The sequence below is a fragment of the Nicotiana tabacum genome, chromosome 6 (assembly GCF_000715075.1).
Source record: "Nicotiana tabacum cultivar K326 chromosome 6, ASM71507v2, whole genome shotgun sequence".
NCBI lineage: Eukaryota > Viridiplantae > Streptophyta > Magnoliopsida > Solanales > Solanaceae > Nicotiana > Nicotiana tabacum.
Window position 1 is genome coordinate 144,630,305 of NC_134085.1, and position 23,021 is coordinate 144,653,325.

The following is a 23,021-nucleotide window of genomic DNA, read 5'->3' on the forward strand; positions in this document are numbered from 1 at the left end:
GACATACCATTGCACTTTAGTAGTGGGAGAAATGTCAATAGACTTAATGTACCACAAGAACAAGTGCCCGCAGTCATACTACCACAAAGTAGTGGGAGTCATGTTGAGCAGACTGCACAACAGGAAGAAGTCGTTGATATCCCTGTGGATAGCATGGAGACTCAGGTTCCTGATGATGTTGTGGTTCAACCACAAAATCAACGTGATGTAGTTGCAACTGATGTAGTGCGTAGTCGTAGTGGGAGAGAAATAAGACAGCCAGTTCGTTACACGCTCTTGGAAGAATCATATGATAGGATCCCTGAGGAGCCTACCTCCGAACCTGTCAATTACGACCAAGCACTACATGATAAGGATGCCGATAAGTGGGTTGCTGCTATGAAATCAGAGATGGAGTCTATGTACTCTAATCAGGTTTGGGATCTTGTAGAACCAACTGATGGGGTTAAACCCATTGGATGCAAATGGATCTATAAGAAAAAGAGAGGTGTAGACGGAAAAGTACAAACTTTTAAAGCAAGGCTTGTAGCGAAAGGGTATACTCAGAAAGAAGGGATTGACTATAAGGAAACCTTCTCGCCCGTAGCCATGCTTAAGTCTATAAGGATTCTCTTATCCATTGCTACTCATTATGATTATGAGATTTGGCAAATGGATGTCAAGACAGCTTTCCTTAATGGAAGTCTTGATGAGTGCATTTATATGATGCAACCAGACGGTTTTATGGAAAGTGGCAAAGAGCACATGTTGTGTAAACTTAAAAGGTCCATTTATGGACTAAAACAGGCATCTAGGGCATGGAACACTTGTTTTGATAAGGCGATTAAAACTTTTGGTTTTGATCAGTGTCTTAACGAATCTTGTGTATACAAAAAGTGGGATGGGGACAAAGTGGCATTTTTGATCTTATATGTAGATGACATACTGCTCATAGGAAATAATGTGGGCATGTTGAATTCAGTTAAGCAGTGGTTGTCCACACATTTTGATATGAAAGATTTGGGAGAAGCGGCTCATATCCTTGGGATCAAACTCTTGCGAGATCGCAAGAAAAGGATATTAGGCTTGTCCCAAGGTCTTTATATTGATACAATACTCTCCAGGTTTAGCATGCATGATTCCAAGAAAGGATTCCTTCCTTTCAGACATGGAATTTCTCTATCTAAAGATCAGTCTCCTAAGACTGATGAAGAGATAGAAAAGATGAAGGCGGTCCCTTATGCATCAGCTGTGGGGAGCCTCATGTATGCTATGTTATGCACTAGGCCTGATATTTGCTTTTCCGTTGGCGTTGTTAGCAGATTTCAGTCTAATCCTGGGAAAGAGCATTGGACGGCGGTTAAACATATAATCAAGTACCTGAAAAGGACTAGGGATTACATGTTGATCTACCAATCGGATGACCTGGTACCTATTGGGTATACTGATTTGGATTTCCAATCAGACAGAGATTCTAGAAAGTCTACCTCAGGTAATGTGTTTACTCTTGGAGGTGGAGCCATAAGTTGGAGGAGTATCAAGCAAACTTGTGTTGCTGATTCCACCATGGAAGCCGAATATGTGGCAGCCTCTAAGGCAGCCAAAGAGGCAGTTTGGCTCGGTAACTTCCTGAGAGAGTTGGGTGTGGTTCCTTCGATTCAAGCACCAATTACGCTTTACTGTGATAATAGTGGTGCGGTTGCAAATTCAAAGGAGCCACGAAGCCATAAGAGGGCAAAGCACATTGAACGTAAATATCATTTAATTCGTGATATAGTGCAGAGAGGGGATGTAGTGGTCACCAAGATTGCGTCAGAGAACAACTTGGCACATCCGTTTACTAAGAGCTTACCACAGAAGACTTTTGATAAGCATGTAGAAGGAATGGGTGTCAAAATTGTAGACGCATGGTTATTAGTCTAAGTGGGAGATTGTTAGAATATACTATAAGCCATGCGTATTGTTATAGTATTCTTTATGAACAATTATTTATTTACTTGTTTAAATTCAATAAAGTTTCATTTTAAATAGATCATGTGTTGGTTTGTGCGTCCATTGCTTACATAGTAGATGATCTAGTGTATAGAGTTTAGCTTATACACGGAAGATTAAATCATCGGTTCTTGTAAGACATAAAAGTTAATGTTCACAATCTAATGATGGAATTGGACAAATCATCGGAATGATTGTAGCACAAGATTAAATATAATTTATCTTAATTATGGGAATGGTTTAATTCCAACTTCTTGTGCTAGTACATTTTGTATGTATTGAACGGATCAAGTAGAGATGAGTATTTTATACTGACTTTATAAAATAATTTCTCTAGTCCATTTAATGTACTTATACTCTTAATCCTGATATAATTATTATTAGCTGTGTATGTCACTTGTTGTTTTGATTTATTAAAAGGCGAGATTCTTTCGCGAGTCAATAAGCCTGGTAAATTGGATAACAATGATATACATTGGCGAAGAAATAATTAGTTGATGGAATCCATGTCTCAATTTTGAGATTGATGATACTCCTTTATGAAAGCTTATAAGTTTTCATGTGTAAACCCGGCCGGTGGATTTTGTATCCGACACATGAAATAAGTTAAGTGTAAGTCTAAAGGAAGTAATCAATAAATTAAATAGTCAGTAATTTAATTTGATTGATTAGTATCTGAATCTTAACATGGGGAGTTAAATAAGGTTTTATGGAAGAATTTCGAAATTGAACTAAGGAGTGCAATTACGAATTTTTAGTGGAATAATTCGTAATTTATTATGATGGAAATTAGTTTCAGAATTTCGAAATTAACATCATAATAGGAAGCCTTGTTAATTAAATTCTGTGGTCCCTACTGTGCCTAAATAATAGAAAATAGTGGAAACTGTTACTTAGTGGGAAAGAAAACGTGGAAACCGTCCCTTAGTGGGAGAAGGAAACCTAACAGGTTTTGAAAACGGTTTTGACCTAAAAAAAGCAGCTATATATATGGATATAAGGGCTGGACATTTCTTACATGATTCTGACTGAGGTTTCTACTAGAATTTTGCCCACACAAAATTCTTTTTTTTCGGTTATTGTTTGGGTAACACAGTAGAAGACTGTGGAAATCTGCTAGTGTGTTTTCAACTGAGGAACTGGAGAACGACCTAGATTTGTTGTGTTTACGCTTCAAGAGGTAATCCTAAAATCTCCATACATGCTAGTTGTTTAGATTACACGTGAATAAGATTCTGTTATTGCTTCCGCTGTGGTATATATTCCATCAATTGGTATCAGAGCTTACTCACGTCTAATTAAATAATTAGGATAAACCATAAGGATTAATATCATGTTCTATATGCAAGTTTTGAATTACATGCAAAGTTTGTTTTTCTGAAAACCTGCACTGTTTTTTTTGGTGTGATTATCTGTTATATTGACTCTCTAAATATTTCAGCAATATTTTATTTATAGCCAAAAAATAACCAATTTGGTCGAGATCTCTCGCCAGATGAGCCTATACCGGCTACCGCTATAAAATGTCCACCAAAAAACAATTATTGAGATTAAGTTATACACATTGTTAGTGTCAAGAATCTTTTATATTGTCATATCACTCGAAGAATATTTATAGGTAAGCCTCTGTTTAAAATATGATTTGTTACAACGTGTAAAGATGATGTAAAGTTCCATATATTGATAAGTAACAACGAGTTATCAGCTTTCTCTGTTCCTTTATTTATTTATTTTTTAAAATTGTAAAAATTAAATAAAGAAAGTATAACCAATTAACAACTTGAGGTTGTGACAAGTTCCTCAAGACTAATCAATGCACATTTATTTATTGCTATTCAGATTTTCACATTTGGCCATTCTACTAATGGATGTTAATTTGATTAGCTGTAAAGGGAACCCTCAAGAAATAGATATACTACGCTAATTGCTATCAAATACATATATAAATAGACTTTCATTATCCGCTCGAAATATTTAATGAGTTAATTGGTGTGATCGAACTGGTTTGTTTTTAATATTAAAATTTTATCTGCTTTGATTTTATAAAATAAAATTTTGAGAAAACATGTGAAGTAGGGGCGTCAACCTAACCTCACTTAACAGAAAATAGAAAAAACAAATATCACCTTTACATAAACGTATAAACGCATGAAATATAAAAGACTAAAAATTATCAAATTTTATATTGTACTTTTTCCTTTAGATAATGCTAAAAAGAAGCGATATATTTGGAACACCTTTATTCATTTTCGTCCAAAAAAATAAATAATAGATTGTATAGTCATTATATTGATTTGCATCAAGTCAATGAAACCAAAAATACCCATTCATATAGTCATATAAATAAATTTTATTTAGCTTGGATTTTGTTGTTTGTAATAACGCACTATTTCATTGTTATACGACTTTTGAAATTTGAATAATCCCACATATTGAGGAAAGTTCAATGTTAATTAGATATACCCACAATAGATAAGCTAAAGGTTTTTATGTGTGAACTAGATTGGATGTAGATATAAAATGAATGGGGTGGAATTTAGTTATCATCGCAAAATTAAGAAATTTGATTTACCGCGAGATTAATGATTATTTTGACATTCATAACAACATTTAAATAAATGAAAAACATAAATCAATTAAGAGAGAAGAAACATTTAATTTTTAGTCGGACCAAAGAGTTGGGCCAGATAAAAATTGTACTAGGGTTGGTGGGGTGCGCCAGGCCCATGCTGTAGTGCAACACATAGGCGACGCTCGAGAACCCAAGTAGCAAGCTACCTTAATAGACTCTCCCCTTAAAAAATTGAGTTAATATCGTGTGAGCCGATGACCCACATATCAGATATTAAACTGATAAGAACAGATACTACACTTGATCTTAGCCAAAAGGCCGAGAAAGGTATGCCGTGAACAGATTTTTCTGGCCCATTTTATACGAAGCTCGTTCCTTCAGGTTTTGTTAAAAATCCGATGTGGGACACAATATAGAGGAAATCATATGCTCAAAAGAAAAGAGGAACATACGTTCAAGGAAATAAATCCCAAGAAATATTTGATAAGAATTGGGAAAGCATAAAGAAAACTGAGAGGGAGAAAATCATAACACTCTTCTTTTTTCTAGGAAAATTTTATATTCCATATCGTAGTGGCTAACTCTTTTAAGAGAAGTAGTAGGCTAGTAGCTTCTATTTGTGTATAGAGAAAATAAGAAGCTATAGAAAAACTTACAGACTTAAATCATTTCGTTCTTATTTATTTAGCACCTTCTTCTTCGCTAAAAAATATAAAGACAAAAAAATCTTATTTCTCGTATTTTCCTTTACTTTTCTAATGGAATATAGTAGTGTGTATAATAAGATTATATTCATTCTCGCTGATTTGGGATAATAGTTGAAATTATGTGGCCTTTAGGTGTGTTTGGTATGAACGAAAATATTTTTCAGAAAATGTTTTCTAATTTTTCCATGTTTGGTTGGCTTAAATATTTTGGAAAATATTTTCCTTATGAACAATGGAGGAAAATGTTTTCCTTATCAAGAGAAGGGAAAATATTTTTCAAATTTTTTTCTCAACCTTTCCCACCCCGCCCCCTCTCCATAAAAAGCTTTTTTTTTTCAATTTCAATTGTTCCGTTACCACCTACCCTACTACCCCTCCACCCCACTGCACCCCCTCCCCCCACACCGCAAAAAAAATTATTTTTTATACCTTAATTTTTTTTTAAAATTTCAAATTTTTGTTTTATCGTTTTTTTGCACCACACACCACCCACCCCAACCCAAACCGCACAAAAAAAATTGTAATTTAAATTTCTGCTTTTGTCGTCTTACTCCCCACCCCACCACCCACCCACCGAAAAAAAAATATTTTTTAAATATATTTTTCAGTTTTTATTTTTTATTATTTATCGGTTTAAAGGTTCAAAATTTTACAAGTTCCAAAATTATGAATTCGGAGGTTTATGCGTTTGGAAGTTTACGGATTTAGAAATTATAAAGTTTACGGGTTCGAAATTCCGCGGTTTTGAAAGTTTAGCGGTTCGAAAGTTTATGAAATTTGTGGATTCGAAAGGTTGTTGGTTTGAAAGTTTATGATTTCATTTTTTATTATATCTAAATTATTTATGAATACTCTTGAGAAGTCATTTTCTTTAATTTGCGTACCAAACCCCGGAAAATGAATAAAATTACTATTTGTTTTCCAAGAAAATATTTTCACCACGAAAAACATTTTCCTTTATACCAAACACACCCTTTTCCACGGAAATCCATGCCTTTGACATTGTGAGAAAGGGTACAGTAAAAAAAATTATGTGTAACTCGTTCTTTTGCTTAACAAATGGATAAGACGGTGCTTAACCCGCTCCTTTTTTTTTTCGTCACTCATTCCGTTACTCGATCGTATTAACAAAGTAATGTAATTAGTAATAAATGGATTAATAATATAGCAATTATATAATGCGAACAATGATTATTTTCTTGCTGAATGTTTAGTTGGATATACGTATATATTACTCCTTCCATCCGAAAAAAATGTTTTTTTGGATTTCGAGAGTCAAACTTTTTAATTTTAACTATGAGTTCAGTCATAAAATCTTTAAGTTGTTTTTTTAAAATAAAAATATATTTTTGCGAACCACATTAAAAGTATTATAAGTCATAAATTTACAATTCAAAATATTTAAAAGACGTATGAAAAAATGATAGTCAACAGAATAACTCGTTTGATTCTTGAAATTCGAAAAGTATCATTATTTTTGGATCGGAAGGAGTAATATACAACGTGTACTATAAAGAATTTATTTGCTTTAAGCAAAATAACCTCTCTTTTTTAACTATTATGCGAGTTAACTTGGTCATTCTAGAATCATTAAAATATGTATTACTAACACCAACATTTATATATATATATATGTGTGTGTATTACGGTCAAACCTCTCTATAACAGCCTTGTTTGATCCGATACTTTTTGGCTGCTATAGTGAAGTGTTGTCATAGAGAATATGTTATAATGTAATATTAAAATCGATTTCGAAAAAAACTTAGCTTTTATAATGAATAGTTGTTATATAGATATGTTGTTGATGACGTCCAAATTCACTACTAAAAAGTAAATGGATACAGTCGCATACAATATAATTTATCTAACTATGAGTCGGGGTCGAATCCTACAGAAAATAATATGTACGCAATTAGGCATGTAAGAGAATTATCACTTATTATGCTAAGTCAAACACTTAGAAAAGTTTGAGAAAATATTATAACTAAATGTGAAAATGAAAACTAACCTAGAAAGCAAGTAAAGTGATTAATGGTTACAAGTATGGATGCACGGAGAATTACACTCAAGTAACGATCCAATGTATTTTACGATTTTATAAATATAAGCGAGTTTATGTTAATTAGCCTCGGGTAATAATTCTATATTAGCATATTTCAAAAGACTAACAAGACTTCCTAATTGAATTTTTTCTAAAACAATTAAGAGATTAAGCACACTCTAATATGACTACAAGTAGTTCAATCCTATCCCTAGGTAGTGTTCTGAGGCCTTGAAAACCTCATTTAGAGTCACCTCGATTTGTGTGCGCAGTCCGGGCGCGTAACCGGAAAGCTTAAATATGAAATTCTGTGGAAAATGATAAAATTTGGTTATAAAATGAGTTAATTTGACTTCGGTAAACGTTTTGGGTAAACGGACCCGGACCCTGATCTGACGGTCCCGGAGGGTCCGTAGGAAAATGTGGGACTTGGGCGTATGCCTGAAATCAAATTCCGAGGTCCCGAACCCGAGAAAAGAATTTTCAAAGGAAATTTTTTTTTGAAATTGTTTAAGGAAATTTGAAATAAAATTTGATTAGAACATGATGGTATCGGGCCCGTATTTTGGTTCTGGCGCCCGGTACAGGTCTTATATATGACTTAAGACGTTTCTATGGAATTTGGTGAAAAATGGATGTCATTTGACGTGATTCGGACTTAAATTGCAAAAAATTAATGTTTAAAGAAGTTTTTAGAAAATTTCATTGATATTGAGATTTAATTTTATGTTCATGATGTTATTTTGATGATTTGATTACACGAATAAATCCGTAAAATATTTTTGAAGTTTTGTGTACACTTGGTTTGGAGTTCCGAGGGCTCGGGTGAGTTTCGGGTAGGTTTCGGAGTGTCTTAGGCCTAAAAAAACAGAGTTGTTGCAGGCCCAGAGGGGTGGAGGACCTCTGAATAGGCCAGTGCGGTCCGCACGATATGGACCGCGGCCGCGGAGGGGCTTGTGCGGCCGCACTAGATTATGTGCGGTCCGCGGTGAAGAACAAATTCACTGGTCCAACTTCGGAAGCCTATATCTTGTGATCTACAAGGAATTTTGAGATGATTCAAAAACAAAAGTTGTAGCACTTCGTGTCTAGTTTCCAGAAAGATAAATAATTTATAATTTGGATATTTGTAGAGAAAGTTATGGCCAAAATACTAAGATTTTGTATGGTACGCACAGGGCATCTGAGGGCAGTATATTTAGACGGAATTTTCAGTTATTTTTCAATTTTTAAGACCCCAAAAACATAAGAGGCAATTTTTCAAACAACATTTCTTCTCCAAATCAATTGTAAGTCGTTTTTAACTAGTTTTCTTCAATCATTAACATCCTTTTAACATGATTTCAACTTCAAATCAATGATTTTCATGGGGGAAATTGTGTGTTTTGGGTAGAACTTAGGTTTTTCAAATTGGGAATTTGGACCTCGATTTGAGGTCCGATTTCAAAACAAATTATATATTTGAGTTCGTGGGGGAATAGGTGATCGGGTTTTGGTTCGAACCTCGGATTTTGACCATGTGGGCCCCGGGGTGATTTTGACTTTTAGGTAAAACTTTGGAAAATCTATTTTTCATACATTCAAATTGATTCATTTAGTATTTATTAATATAATTAAGTAACTTGTGGCTAGATACGAGCGAGTTGGTGGTGGAATCAAGAGGTAAAGCGATAGTTGAGGCTTGAATTGCATTCGTGACATCGAGGTAAGTGTCTGGTCTAACCTTAACTTGAGGGATTAGGAGTTGAATCATATTTTCTATTTGCTTCTTGTTGAGTACGACGTATAGGCATGGTGACGAGTATCTATACGTTGGTGTCAAGCATGATCGTGACTCTTAGATTGATACTTGTTGTATTCTTGAATGTTACTATGGTTGAAATAGTGAGTAAATCCTTGATATTGAGCAAAGACTTAGTTTGTTTATCTTGAAATCTACTTATGATTGAGAAATGGTGGTATTTGAGACGAGTAAGAGTTGAGTTAAGATTGGTTATAGCTGATTCTCCCTTTTCGGGACGTATATACTTGTACTGCTGAGTTTCCTTGTCGGGATAGTGTAGTCTATTGTTGATCCTTTGTCGGGACAGTTAATTATGATTATTGGTGACTGTATAGTTGGAACGGGCTGCGCGCCGCAACAGATATTATATCGGATCGGGTTGCACGCCGCAATAGATATTATATTGGATCGGGTTGCACGCCGCAACAGATATTATATTGGATCGGGTTGCACGCCGCAACAGCTATATATATATGTGGATCGGGTTGCACGCCGCAACAATGTTAAATGATAAGGTATCGGGTTGCGCGCCGCAATAGTATTATTATTGTATCGTTGTAGATATTGAGTTGCCCTTTCATATTTTATTAAGTTTTTGTTGGTCTTGATATGTTTCCCCGAAGCATGTACCCCCTCCCATTTTTAATTGCTCATTCCTATTTATTTTTCGCCATATATTATATAACTGCACAGGTTTATCTGGAGTCTGGTCCTAGCCTCGTCACTACCCCGCCGGGGTTAGGCTAGGCACTTACCAGCACATGGAGTCGGTTGTGCTGATATTACACTCTACACTCTGTGCAAATACCGGAGCGGCACTTGATCATCAGTAGTAGGGGAGCCAACCTTCAGTCTACCGGGACACCGAGGTAGTCTTGTAGGCGTCCGCAGGCCCGGCGTCTCCTCTATCTTTTATTGTGTTTTGTTATCTCATGTATCCGAGACAAACAATGTTATTTTTCCTTCAAACTGTTGTATGTAGTACTCTTAGTAGTCCGTGGATATTGTGACACCAATTTCTGGGTAGAGGCATGTGTTGACTTTCGAAACATTTTGGTTTTATATCTATTTAAGACTTCCGCTTAAATCTCATATTCCGTTGTTATTTAGATGTTTATCACTTGTTAATATAAGTTGTAAAAAAAGGATTAAAATAGAAGAGTTAAAGATTTCTAAGTTCGTGGCTTGTGTAGCTTCTACGAGTAGGCGACATCACGACTCCCGTGAGTAGGAATTTCGGGTTGTGACAAGTTGGTATCAGAGCTCTAGGTTACATAGGTCTCACAATTCACGGACAAGCTCAGTAGATTCTGAGGGATCGGTACGGAGACGTCTGTATTTATCCCCCGGAGGCTATAGAGTTAGGAAAAACTTCATATTTGTTCTTTCATGACGTGCGGTTCTGTTTCTCAATGCTAATTGAATTTCTACTCTGTTCTTTTGCAGATGGCAAGAATACGCGCTTCCTCATCTACTGCTCAGCAGCCCGATCCCCCAGCAGCAGCTCCCATGAGGGGCAGAGGGCGAGGCCGTGCCAGAGGCTGAGGTAGGGGTAGAGCTCAGCCCCAAGCAGCAGCCGTAGTAGCGGAGCCTCAGGTTGACTTTGATGACGAGCTTCCGGCCCCAGCAGCTCCGGTGGGCTCAACTCAGGTCCCGGAGGGATTTATTGCTACCCTAGTCCTTCAGGATGCTCTTGTCTGATTAGTAGGCCTCATGGAGAGTGTCACTCGAGTGGGCTTGCTTCCTGTAGCATCAGCTGTCTCTTAGGCTGGAGGAGGGGCCCAGACTCCTGCTACTCGCACTCCGGAGCAGGTAGCTCCTCAGATTTAGACTCTAGCAGTTCAGCTAGTTGGAGCAGTTCAGCCGGGTGTGGTAGCTCAGACCGGTGATGGAGCGGCTATGTCTGTCGATGATTTGTGGAGGCTGGATAGGTTCACCAAGCTCTTCACTTCCACTTTCAGCGGTGCATCTACTGAGGATCCCCAGGATTATCTAGATAGCTGCCACGAGGTTCTCAGGAACATGGATATTGTTGAGACCAATGGGGTTGATTTTGCTATATTTCGCTTGTCTGGATCCGCCAAGACTTGGTGGAGGGATTATTGCTTAGCTAGACCAGCCGGATCGCCAGCCTTGACTTGGGAGCAGTTTGCACAGCTATTTCTGGAGAAGTTTCTCCCCATTACTCAGCGAGAGGCTTATCGGAGGCAGTTTGAGCGTCTCCAACAGGGTTGCATGACTGTTACCCAGTATGAGACCAGATTCATCGACTTGGCTCGCCATGCTCTTGTCATCCTTCCTACCGAGAGAGAGAGAGAGGGTGGGGAGGTTTATTGATGGTCTTATTCAGCCGATTCGCCTTCAGATGACTAGGGAGGCTGGGAGTGAGATCACTTTTCAGGAGGCGGCCAATGTGGCCCGTAGAGTGGAGATGGTCCTGTCGTAGGGAGGTGGTCATGGGTCGGATAAGAGGCCCCGTCATTCAGGTAGATTCAGTGGTGCCTCATCTAGAGGCAGAGATTCATATGGTAGAGACCATCCTCTTAGGCCCTTTTAGTCAGCTCTTCAGGTCTCTCACGGCACTTCAGGTAGTCGTGGTCTGCAGATGCAGTATTTCAATCAGTAGTCCTACAGTGCACCATCAGCTCCTATCAGAACACCGCCGCTCCAGAGTTTTCGGGGTGGTCATTCGGGTCGCCAAGGTCAGTCTCAGTTTCCTCAGCCACAACACTTAGGTGGATGTTTTGAGTGTGGTGAGTATGGTCATATCAGGAGGACTTGTCCGAGGTTGGTGGGTACTCAGTCACAACAGTAGGGTTCCCGTGCTATGGTCCAGGCACCAGGTGTTCCACAGACCGCCCAACTAGCTAAAGGTGGGGGTATAGGTGCTAGAGGTGGAGGTAGAGGATTTAGAGGTGGAGCTTAGGCCGCTAAAGGTGGAGGCCAACCAACTGCAGGCCATCCTAGAGATGGAGCCCAGGGTGGTGGGGCCCAGCCCCGATGTTATGCTCTTCTAGCCAGGACCGAGGCTGAGGCTTCGATGCGGTTATCACAAGTACTATTCTGGTTTGTGATAGATATTCTTCAGTGTTATTTGATCCAGGGTCCACCTACTCGTATGTGTCATCTTATTTTGCATCGTATCTGGTTATGCCTAGTGATTCATTGAGTGTCCCTGTTTATGTGTCTACACCGGTGGGTGATTCTATTGTAGTTGATCGAGTCCATCGTTCTTGTATTGTGGTGATTGGGGGTCTTAAGACTTGTATAGATTTGTTGCTTTTAGACATGGTCGATTTCGATGTTATATTGGGGATGGACTGGTTATCACCTTACCATGCTATCTTGGACTGTCATGCCAAGACTGTGACCTTAGCTTTACTGGGTATGCTTAGTTTAGAGTGGAGAGGGACTCCTTGTCATTCTACCTGTAGTGTTATTTCTTATGTGAAGGCTCGGCGCATGGTCGAGAATGGGTGTTTGGCCTATTTGGCATATGTTCGTGATTCTAGTGCCGAGGTTCCCTCTATTGATTCTGTGCCCGTTGTTCGTGAGTTTCCTGAGGTATTCCCTTCAGACTTTCCGAGTATGCCACCCGACAGGGATATTGATTTTTGCATTGATTTGGCTCCGGGCACTCAGCCCATTTCTATCCCGCCGTATCGTATGACCCCGCCTGAGTTGAAAGAGTTGAAGGAATAGTTGCAAGACTTGCTTGAGAAGGGTTTCATTAGGCCTAGTGTTTTGCCTTGAGGTGCGCCAGTGTTGTTTGTTAAGAAGAAGGATGGGTCGATGAGAATGTGTATTGATTACCGGCAATTGAACAAGGTTACAATCAAGAATAAGTATCCATTGTCGAGGATTGATGATCTGTTTGATCAGCTTCAGGGTGCCAAGGTATTTTCAAAGATTGATTTAAGATATGGCTACCATCAACTGAGGATTAGGGCATTCGATAAGATTGATTTAATATCTGGCTACCATCAACTGAGGATTAGGGCATCCGATGTCCCTAAGACAGCTTTCCGCACTAGGTACGGGCATTATGAGTTCTTGGTGATGTCATTCGGGTTGACAAATGCCCTAGCAACTTTTATGGATTTGATGAACCGAGTGTTCAGGCCTTATTTGGACTCGTTCGTGATAGTCTTCATTGATGATATTTTGATATATTCCTGCAGCCAGGAGGAGCACGAGCAGCATCTCAGAATGGTTCTTCGGACTCTGAGGGATAGTCAGTTATATGATAAGTTCTCGAAGTGTGAGTTCTGGTTGAGTTCAGTTGCATTTCTAGGTCATGTTGTATCAGTAGAGGGTATTCAGGTTGATCCGAAGAAGATTGAGGCAGTCAAGAACTGGCCCAGACCAGCATCAGCTACAGAGATTCGGAGTTTCTTGGGGTTGGAAGGCTACTATCGTCGGTTCGTGGAGGGATTTTCATCCATTGCAGCCCCGATGACCAGGTTGACCCATAAGGGTGCCCGGTTCAGATGGTCGGATGAGTGTGAGGCGAGCTTTTAGAAGCTCAAGACAGCTCTGACTATGACACCAGTGTTGGTTTTGCCCACAGGTTCAGGGCCTTATACAGTCTATTGTGATGCATCTCGCATTGGACTTGGTGCAGTGTTGATACAGGATAGCAAGGTCATTGCCTATGCTTCACTGCAATTGAAGATTCATGAGAAGAACTATCCGGTTTATGATTTGGAGTTGGCAGCCATTGTTCACATGTTGAAGATTTGGAGGCATTATCTGTATGGCGTGGTATGTGAGGTGTTCACGGATCACAAGAGTCTTCAGTATTTGTTCAAACAAAAGGAGTTGAATTTGAGGCAGAGGAGGTGGTTGGAGTTGTTAAAAGATTATGATATCACCATCTTATATCATCCGGGAAAGGCCAATGTGGTGGCCGATGCCTTGAGTAGGAAGTCAGCCAGTATAGGCAGTCTTGCTTATATTCCGGTCAGTGAGAGACCGCTTGCTTTGGATGTTCAGGCCTTGGCCAATCGGTTCGTGAGGTTGGATATTTTTGAGCCTAATCGGGTATTAGCTTGCACGGTCACTCGTTCTTCTTTATTGGAGCGTATCCGTGATCGGCAGTATGATGATCCCCATTTGTGTGTCCTTAGAGACACGGTGCAGCGCAGAGGTGCCAAGCAGGTTACCTTAGATGATGATGGAGTTTTGAGATTGCAGGGTCGAGTTTGTGTGCCTAATATGGATGGGCTCCGAGAGTTGATTTTAGAGGAGACCCATAGCTCCCGGTACTATATTCATCCGGGCGCCGCGAAGATGTATCAGGATTTGCGGCAGCATTATTGATGGCGGAGAATGAAGAAGGATATCGTTGCATATGTAGCTCGGTGTTTTAATTGTCATCCGGTTAAGTACGAGTATCAGAGGCCTGGTGGTTTATTTCAGAGAATTGAGCTTCCCGAGTGGAAGTGGGAGCGGATCACTATGGATTTCGTTGTTGGACTCCCGCACACTCGGATGAAGTTCGACGTAGTATGGGTCATTGTTGATAGGCTGACCAAGTCAGCGCATTTTGTTCCTGTGGCAGTCTCCTATTCATCCGAGAGGTTAGGTGAGATCTATATCCGGGAGATTGTTCGTCTTAATGGTATGCCTGTGTCTATCATTTCGGACCGAGGTACGCAGTTTATCTCACTTTTCTGAAAAGCAGTTCAGCGAGGGTTGGATACGCAGGTTGAGTTGAGTACAGTATTTCATCCTCAGACGGACGGGCAGTCCGAGCGGACTATTTAGATTTTGGAGGATATGCTTTGAGCTTGTGTCATTGACTTTGGAGGCTCGTGGGATCAGTTTTTGCCTTTAGCAGAGTTTGCCTACAATAACAGCTACCAGTCGAGTATCCAGATGGCTCCTTATGAGGCGTTATATGGTAGACAGTGTCGGTCTATGGTTGGATGGTTTGAGCCGGGAGAGGCTCGATTATTGGGTACGAATCTAATTCAGGAGGCTTTGGACAAGGTCAGGATTATTCAGGATAGGCTTCGTACAGCTCAGTCCGGGCAAAAGAGTTATGCAGACCGCAAGGTTCGAGATGTGGCTTTTATGGTTGGAGAGCGGGTATTGCTCTGAGTGTCGCCTATGAAGGGCGTGATGAGATTTAGGAAGAAGGGCAAGCTCAGCCCTAGGTTCATCGGTTCGTTTGAGATACTTGATCGAGTGGGAGAGGTGGCTTATAGACTTGCATTGCCGCCGAGCTTATTAGTCGTGCATCCAGTGTTTCATGTGTCCATGCTCCGGAAATATCACGACGATCTATCCCACGTGTTAGATTTCAGCATTGTCCAGTTGGACAAAGACTTGTCTTATGAGGAGGAGTCGGTAGTTATTCTAGACAGGCAGGTTCGTCAGTTGAGGTCAAAGAGTTTTCCTTCTGTTCTTGTTCAGTAGAGAGGTCAGCCTCCTGAGGCATCAATCTGGGAGTCTGAGTCCGATATGTGGAGCCGTTATCCCCATCTTTTCCCCAACTCAGGTACTCCCTTCTTCTGTTCGTTCGAGGACGAACAGTTGTTTTAGAGGTGGAGAATGTGTCATCACTTGTTTTAAAACAAAACTTCCGTGTTCTGAGGCCTTGAAAACCTTATTTAGAGTCACCTTGATTTGTGTGCGCGGTCCGGGCGCGTAGCCGGAAAGCTTAAATATGAAATTCTGTGGAAAATAAAATTTAGTTATAAAATAAGTTAATTTGACTTCGTTCAATATTTTGGGTAAACGAACCCGAACCCGTGATCTAATTATCCCGGATGGTCCGTAGGAAAAAATCGGACTTGGGCGTAAGCCGGAATCAAATTCCGAGGTCCCGAGCCCGAGAAAAGAATTTTCAAGAAAAATTGTTTTCTGAAATTATTTAAGGAAATTTGAAATGAAATTTGATTAGAACATGATGGTATCGGGCCCATATTTTGGTTCTGGCGCCCGGTATAGGTCTTATATATGACAAGACGTTTCTGTGGAATTTGGTGAAAAATGGATGTCATTTGACGTGATTCGGACTTAAATTGCAAAAAATTGATATTTAAAGAAGTTTTTAGAAAATTTCATTGATCTTGAGATTTAATTTGATGTTCATGATGTTATTTTGATGATTTGATTACACGAATAAATTCATAAGATATTTTTGAAGTTTTATGTACACTTGGTTTGGAGTTCCGAGGGCTCAGGTGAGTTTCGGGTAGGTTCCGGGGTGTCTTAGGCCTAAAAAAAATAGAGTTGTTGCAGGCCCAGAGGGGTGGAGGACCTCTGAACATGCCCGTGCGGTACGCACGATATGGACTGCGGCGGCACTAGATTCTATGCGGTCCGCGGTGAAGAACAGATTCACTGGTCCAATTTCGGAAGCCTATATCTTTTGATCTACAAGGAATTTTGAGATGATTCAAAAACAAAAGTTGTAGCCCTTCGTGTTTAGTTTCCAGAAAGATAAAGAAATCACAATTTGGACATCAATAGAGAAAGTTATCGCCAAAATACTAAGACCTATCACTGCAGAACACAGGAAGCCTGTGCAACCGCGGTTGATTTTGTTCGGTCCGCACAGGGCATCTGAAGGCAGTATATTTAGACGCAATTTTCAGTTATTTTTCAATTTTTAAGATTCCAAAAACATAAGAGGCGATTTTTAAAACAACATTTCTTCTCCAAATCAATTGTAAGTCGTTTTTAACTAGTTTTCTTCAATTATTAACATCTTTTAACATGATTTCAACTTCAAATCAATGATTTTCATGGGGAAATTGGGTGTTTTGGGTAGAACCTAGGTTTTTCAAATTGGGGATTTGGACCTCTATTTGAGGTCCGATTTTAAAACAAATTATATATTTGAGTTCGTGGGGGAATGGATAATCGGGTTTTGGTTCGAATCTCGGGTTTTGACCATGTGGGCCCGGGGGTGATTTTGACTTTTGGGTAAAACTTTGGAAAATCTATTTTTCATGCATTCAAATTGATTCATTTAGCATTTATTAATATAATTAAGTAACTTGTGGCTAGATACGAGCGAGTTGGTGGTGGAATCAAGAGGTAAAGCGATAGTTGAGGCTTGAATTGCATTCGTGACATCGAGGTAAGTGTCCGGTCTAACCTTAGCTTGAGGGATTAGGAGTTGAGTCCTATTTTCTATTTGCTTCTTGTTGAGTACGACGTATAGACATTGTTGACTAGTATCTATACGTTGGTGTCAAGCATGACCGTGAGTCTTAGATTGATACTTGTTGTATTCTTGAATGTTACTATGATTGAAATAATGAGTAAATCCTTGATATTGAGCAAAGACTTAGTTTGTTTATCTTGAAATCTACTTATGATTAAGAAGTGGTGGTATTTGAGACGAGTATGAGTTGAGTTAAGATTGGTTATAGTTGATTCTCCCTTTCCGGGACGTATATACTTGTACTGCTGGGTTCCCTTGCCGGGATAGTGTAGTCTATTGTTGATCCCTTGCCGGGACGGTTAATTATGATTATTGGTGATTGTATGGTTGGAACGGGTTGCGCGTCGCAACAAATATTATATCGGATCGGGTTGCACACCGCAACAGATATTATATTGGATCAGGTTGCACGCCGCAACAGATATTATATTGGATCGGGTTGCATGCCGCAACAGCTATATATATGTGGATCGGGTTGCACGCCGCAACAATGTTAAATGATAAGGGATCGGGTTGCGCGCTGCAACAGTATTGTTATTGTATCGTTGTAGATATTGAGCTGTCTTTTCATATTTTATTAAGTTTTTGTTGGTCTTGATATGTTTCCCCGAAGCATGTACCCCATCCCATTTTAAACTGCTCATTCCTGTTTATTTTCCGCCATATATTATATAACTGCACAGGTTTATCTGGAGTCTGGTCCTAGCCTCGTCACTACCCCGCCGGGGTTAGGCCAGACACTTACGAGTACGTGCGGTCTGTAAGCACGTGATTTTTGCCCAATATGAGAATTACTCCCAAAAAATTCAAAAATAAAATGATTCTTCTTTGGTGCGCAATTTTGTGATATTTTATGACATTTTTGAATAATTATTTGTATTTGTTTGTGCATGTTTATTTGCTAAATTAATAAAAAATACAAAAATATGTCGCATTTTGCATGTAGGATTTAATTCTACAATTTTTTAGTAATTAAGTTTGTTTTACAAAAAAAAATTTACAAAAATAGGCATTGTTTGCATTTTTAGCATTTAATGTCCAAATATACAATTTTATGCTTAATTATTACTTAATTGTGAGTTAATTGTTATTGGGAGTTAATTTGCGCTTTTATAACTTAATTTAGTTCTTAATAATAAGTTAAGCATTTTTATAATTTAGTTTTAGAAAAAATAAAAGAAGAAAAGAGAGCGAAAATATAAAGAAAGTCGGAATTGGGCCTCTTCTTCGATTTCAAGCCACAGGCCTAAAAATGGCCCAATCTTCCCAAACGACCCAGTCCATTTCGAACTGGGTCGACCCAGTCCAGTACCAACAACCCAACTCCCCCTCTTCATCCTATCATTTTTCATTTTTACAAAACAAAAAAAAAAGGCCAAAAACCCTAAAACTATACTAAGTCATCCGCCACCCCCCTCATTTTCCTTCTTCTTCCTCAAGCTCCAAAACACCCCATCCATGGCTGCCCCCCCACAAACCCCAGCCTGCAACGTCGACCACCCTTCCCCACAAACACCCCCTCACCCCGTCACACTCACGCACACACGCACCAACAACTCCATAGCTGCCCTCCTCCATCAAGCTTAGTCATCGTCGAGTTTGAGCTCATCCATGGCTTCCCCTACTGCGTTCAGCTGCTTCCCCTTCTTGCTGCGTTCAGCTGCTACTTCTTCTTCGTGTTTTCGTCGTCAACACGTCGAGCTGCTGCTCCGTTCTCCAAACAAACAGGCCGCCACTGCTGCCCGTTTCTGCTCCCCGCGGCTACGGCTTCACGCCGCTTCTGCCGATGCTTCTTCTCCCGACGTCCTCCTCGACAAATTGATGTTGCTGCTCGTCGCGGCAGTAGCTGCTGCTGTTACTCCTTTCCTCTTCGTTTCGTCAAAGTTCGAAGGTTTTTCGTTGAGTCGAAGCCCGGACAAATTTGTTTACAATCGAGTTCGTCGTTGATTCATCTCCGGTTAGTTATTTTTGAGTTTTATTTTTTGTCCATATTTCATTTTATATTTCTCGAAGTTAAAATCGTTAAATATTTGATCCTTGTTTTGTTCGTTGTTCATCGTTGAAATAATTTTCTAGTGTGTTCATGTGTTTTGATTGAATTAATTTTCAGATTTCAAATGGAAAGTTAATTAGTGGTTTTTCATGTTTATTTCATGTTTGTTTTATTGTTTAAGTAAGAATTTGTTAGTTTGATATTTGTTAGATTCAAATTGAAATTTAATTGATTATTTCTTCAATTTGTTTCATGTTGTTATATATGTTCCAGAAATTATTAATGTTGTTTGAGTCATTTAAATCCGTCATGTTTGTTGTTTTAAAAAAAAAATAGATTCATTCATGTTCATACTTTGTTTGGATGATCTTGAATCCGAATTTTATATAGTTTGATTTCTTGTTTATCATTTATGATTATTTCTTGAATTGGTCTCATAATCTTGTTTAAAGTTTAATATAAGAATTGTTTGTTGTAATGTTGTTAGAGTAGTTGATTTTAAGTTCAATAATATTGAATTTAGAAATCTAAATATACTTGTTTGTTGTTGTTGTTGAATCCGAAAATAGGATTGTTTGTTGCTAAAATATTGTTCAATCAAATTTTAGTTGTTCCTTGTTGTTCAATTTGTGTTCATGTGATTTGTTGTTGAAATGTTGTTGAAATCATGTTCATGTGATTTGTTGTTGAAATGTTGAAGAAATCATGTTCATGAAATTTGTTGTTTGAACATTGTTAGAAATTAATCATATTGTCTATATTTTGGTTAAGTTTGATTAATTGATGTGTTATAGTTGATGGGTAGTTTGGTAATTTGTAGTACGTTCAGGGGTAGTTTGGTAATTTTCAGTAAGGTCAGAGGGGTAGTTTAGGAATTGTACATTTTGTAATTTTTTATGTGAAGCATGGGGACAAAATGAAATGGGGTGGGTTGTGATATAGTTGTTTAATATAAAGGGGGGACAAGACAAAATTTAGTGGGGGGAATCTTGTATTTATTTATGTTAGGCATGGGGGACAAAATATAATGGGGTGGTGTGATATGTTTATTTAATGTAATGGGGATGAGTGGGAAGATAATGGGTTTGGTAGACAAAAAGTATTAATTTTAATTGATTGAAAGATTTATGGGATGGGTTATATATAGGAAGTCTTGAAACAAGATGATAGAGAAAAATACACACACAGATACGAGAGAATACAGAAGAGAAAGAACGAATCTGAACAGAAAGAAAATAAGAGAGAGAAAAAAAAGGCTGAACATTTAAGAGAGAGAAAATTCCGAAAAAATATTTAAACTTTCAAAAAAAAAACTAAAAAAAAAATCTTTTGATTTCTTTCATTGTTTGAAATCAGAATTAATTGTTGTTTCATCAAAGCTTGAAGCTTTTGTTTTTGGGATTACTACTTCACCGATTTGCAAATCCGGTTCCTGGGTTACTGTTGCTGGACTGTTTGTTGCTGCACTGTATTGTCATTACTACTGCTGATTCTTATCTTCATTTTCTTTTGCTTCCAATATCAGGTACACAACTGACACGCTGGTTATTGTAATCCGAAATATGAAGCATGAATACAAATGAAGAATAGAGTGTTAAATTTTTAATTTAGTTTTAATTTTTTTTGTATTGTATTTAGATTATTCATGTATTATTATTCTGTCAATCACTGTCATTTGGCATAATTAGACATGTTATAGCGATATATTAAATAACGCCTTAACCGGATTATTAGGAAATATATTCAAGACGGATTACTAATTAAAACTGTTTAATAATCAAAATAGAAGAAATAACGTAAAAAAATGGCGTTATTGAATCAGTTTGGCAAAAATTGATTAATTCCTTATTCATAAGGTTTTTTGTCAACATTAAGTTAATCGGAATCATGTAGTTAATTTCAGTTAAAACATGAATTAGTTTGCGAATCAAGTATTAGGACATGATGTGAATTAAAACAAGGTTAGTTAAGTTTAAATTGTTTAACTTTTAGAAATATGGTTTAGTAATCAAGTTTTTTTTAATTTTCAGTATTTGTAAATAATTAATTTCAATAAGCTTAAGTCATACTAACAATATGAATTTTAATCCAACTATGGGATAATTAGTTTTTATTTTTATTTTTGACAATTCCATGTTGTTTGAAATTATAATTTTAGTAATATTACTTTCCATTAATAATTGTTTTAAATTAGTAATTAATATGTTATTTTTAAGTATGTAGAGATTGACTTCATAATTATAGACAAACTTAGTAATAATAAAGACGTAGTCATTAAAGAGTATTCGTAAAATAAGGGAGGATCTCGCTAAAAAATAAATAAATATAAATAATACAAAAAATTGCAGTCCTCCAATCTTATTTATTTATTTAATATAAGAAAATATCTAGATTCCGAGATGGACGATTTAGTAAAATTCACAGTCCTACCTAATAGTACCATAATGCGTAGTATTTTGGCGCATATTTAATAAGGTTATTTTCTTAAATACGGGTGTACATTTATGTAACCCAAATCACGATCTTGACGAAGTCAAAATGCGTCAACAAATCACGTGTGCACTGGTTGTGGCGTGGTTCGAGATGCGTTTTCGCGACGTTGCAATTTTGTATAAAATAAATAATGATAAAAGCAGTTTTAAAAGTTAAATTTGCATATAAGTTCTTAATTGTTTAAAAATCAGATAAATGAGCCAAATATGACAATTGAGCGACCGTGCTAAAACCACGGAATTCGGAATGCCTAATACCTTCTCCCGGGTTAACAGAATTCCTTATCCGGATTTCTGGTTCGCGGACTGTAATACATAGTCATTCTTTTCCTCGATTCGGGATTAAAATTGGTGACTTGGGACACCCTAAATCTCCCAAGTGGCAACTCTGAAATAAATAAACAAATCCCGTTTCGATTGTCCTTTAATTGGAAAAACTCCCTTCACCCCCCGCGGAGGCAGAAAAAGGAGGTGTGACAGCTCTGGCGACTCTGCTGGGGATAAGAGTTCCAGAACCACTGGTTCAGGGTTCAAGAATTCGAGCTTAAAATAACTGTTATAGTTGGCTTTATTTTTTATCTGATTTTTACATGATATATGCCTAATGTGCTAAATGATGCTTTTACCGCTTTAATATTATCTGAATTGTGTATATAAAACTGCTACGAAACCCTTCTTCTTTCTGAGTCTTCCGAATTTATGGTGTACACGTGCGCGTGACCCACCTTTCTGTTAGAAGTCATACCAAATAAAACAAAGTTGGGACAAGTAACTAGGCCGGGTAGACTTTCGTGCTCCCGGTACGTTGCCCCCACTTCGGCTCAAGCTGTCCACTTGGGTAAGCCAGGGCTAGAACAATATGCCTCAGGTTTTTCACTTAGAATAACTCAGCTTCATGCCGGATCCCTAGTAGGAACGTTTGTTTGCATCACGTGCATTTGACTTTGGAGGCTCAACACAGGGGTTGGGTCTGTCTAGGACAAGTATACCAAAAAATGAAAATGACCATCTTGATGCATCTTACTTGTTGCTACTTGCGCATTTATTTGATCCGGATTTGTGTGTTGACTGACTTTTGAATATCAGGAATAATATTTTGAAATTGAAAAAAAAGAAATAGCGGTTAGGGAATTGATTGTTTATTTTTTAAAAAAAAACAATGCCCAAATACTGTCAAAACTCTGCCGAAATTTTGAAAAAAAAATGTTTTATTAGTTTGTTTTACTAAAAGCAAAGGAAAAATAGAAGGAAAATAAAAAAGTCGTTGTTCTATCTTGTTT

General features: G+C 38.1%; 1 non-coding gene across 1 annotated transcript; it reads right to left on the bottom strand.

The window, feature by feature from the left end:
• Positions 1–4,679: 4,679 nt before the first annotated feature.
• Positions 4,680–4,874, bottom strand: LOC142182441 (U2 spliceosomal RNA). The gene has a single exon (XR_012711268.1). It is a non-coding gene; the product is annotated as a U2 spliceosomal RNA (small nuclear RNA).
• Between the last annotated feature and the right edge of the window lie 18,147 nt (positions 4,875–23,021).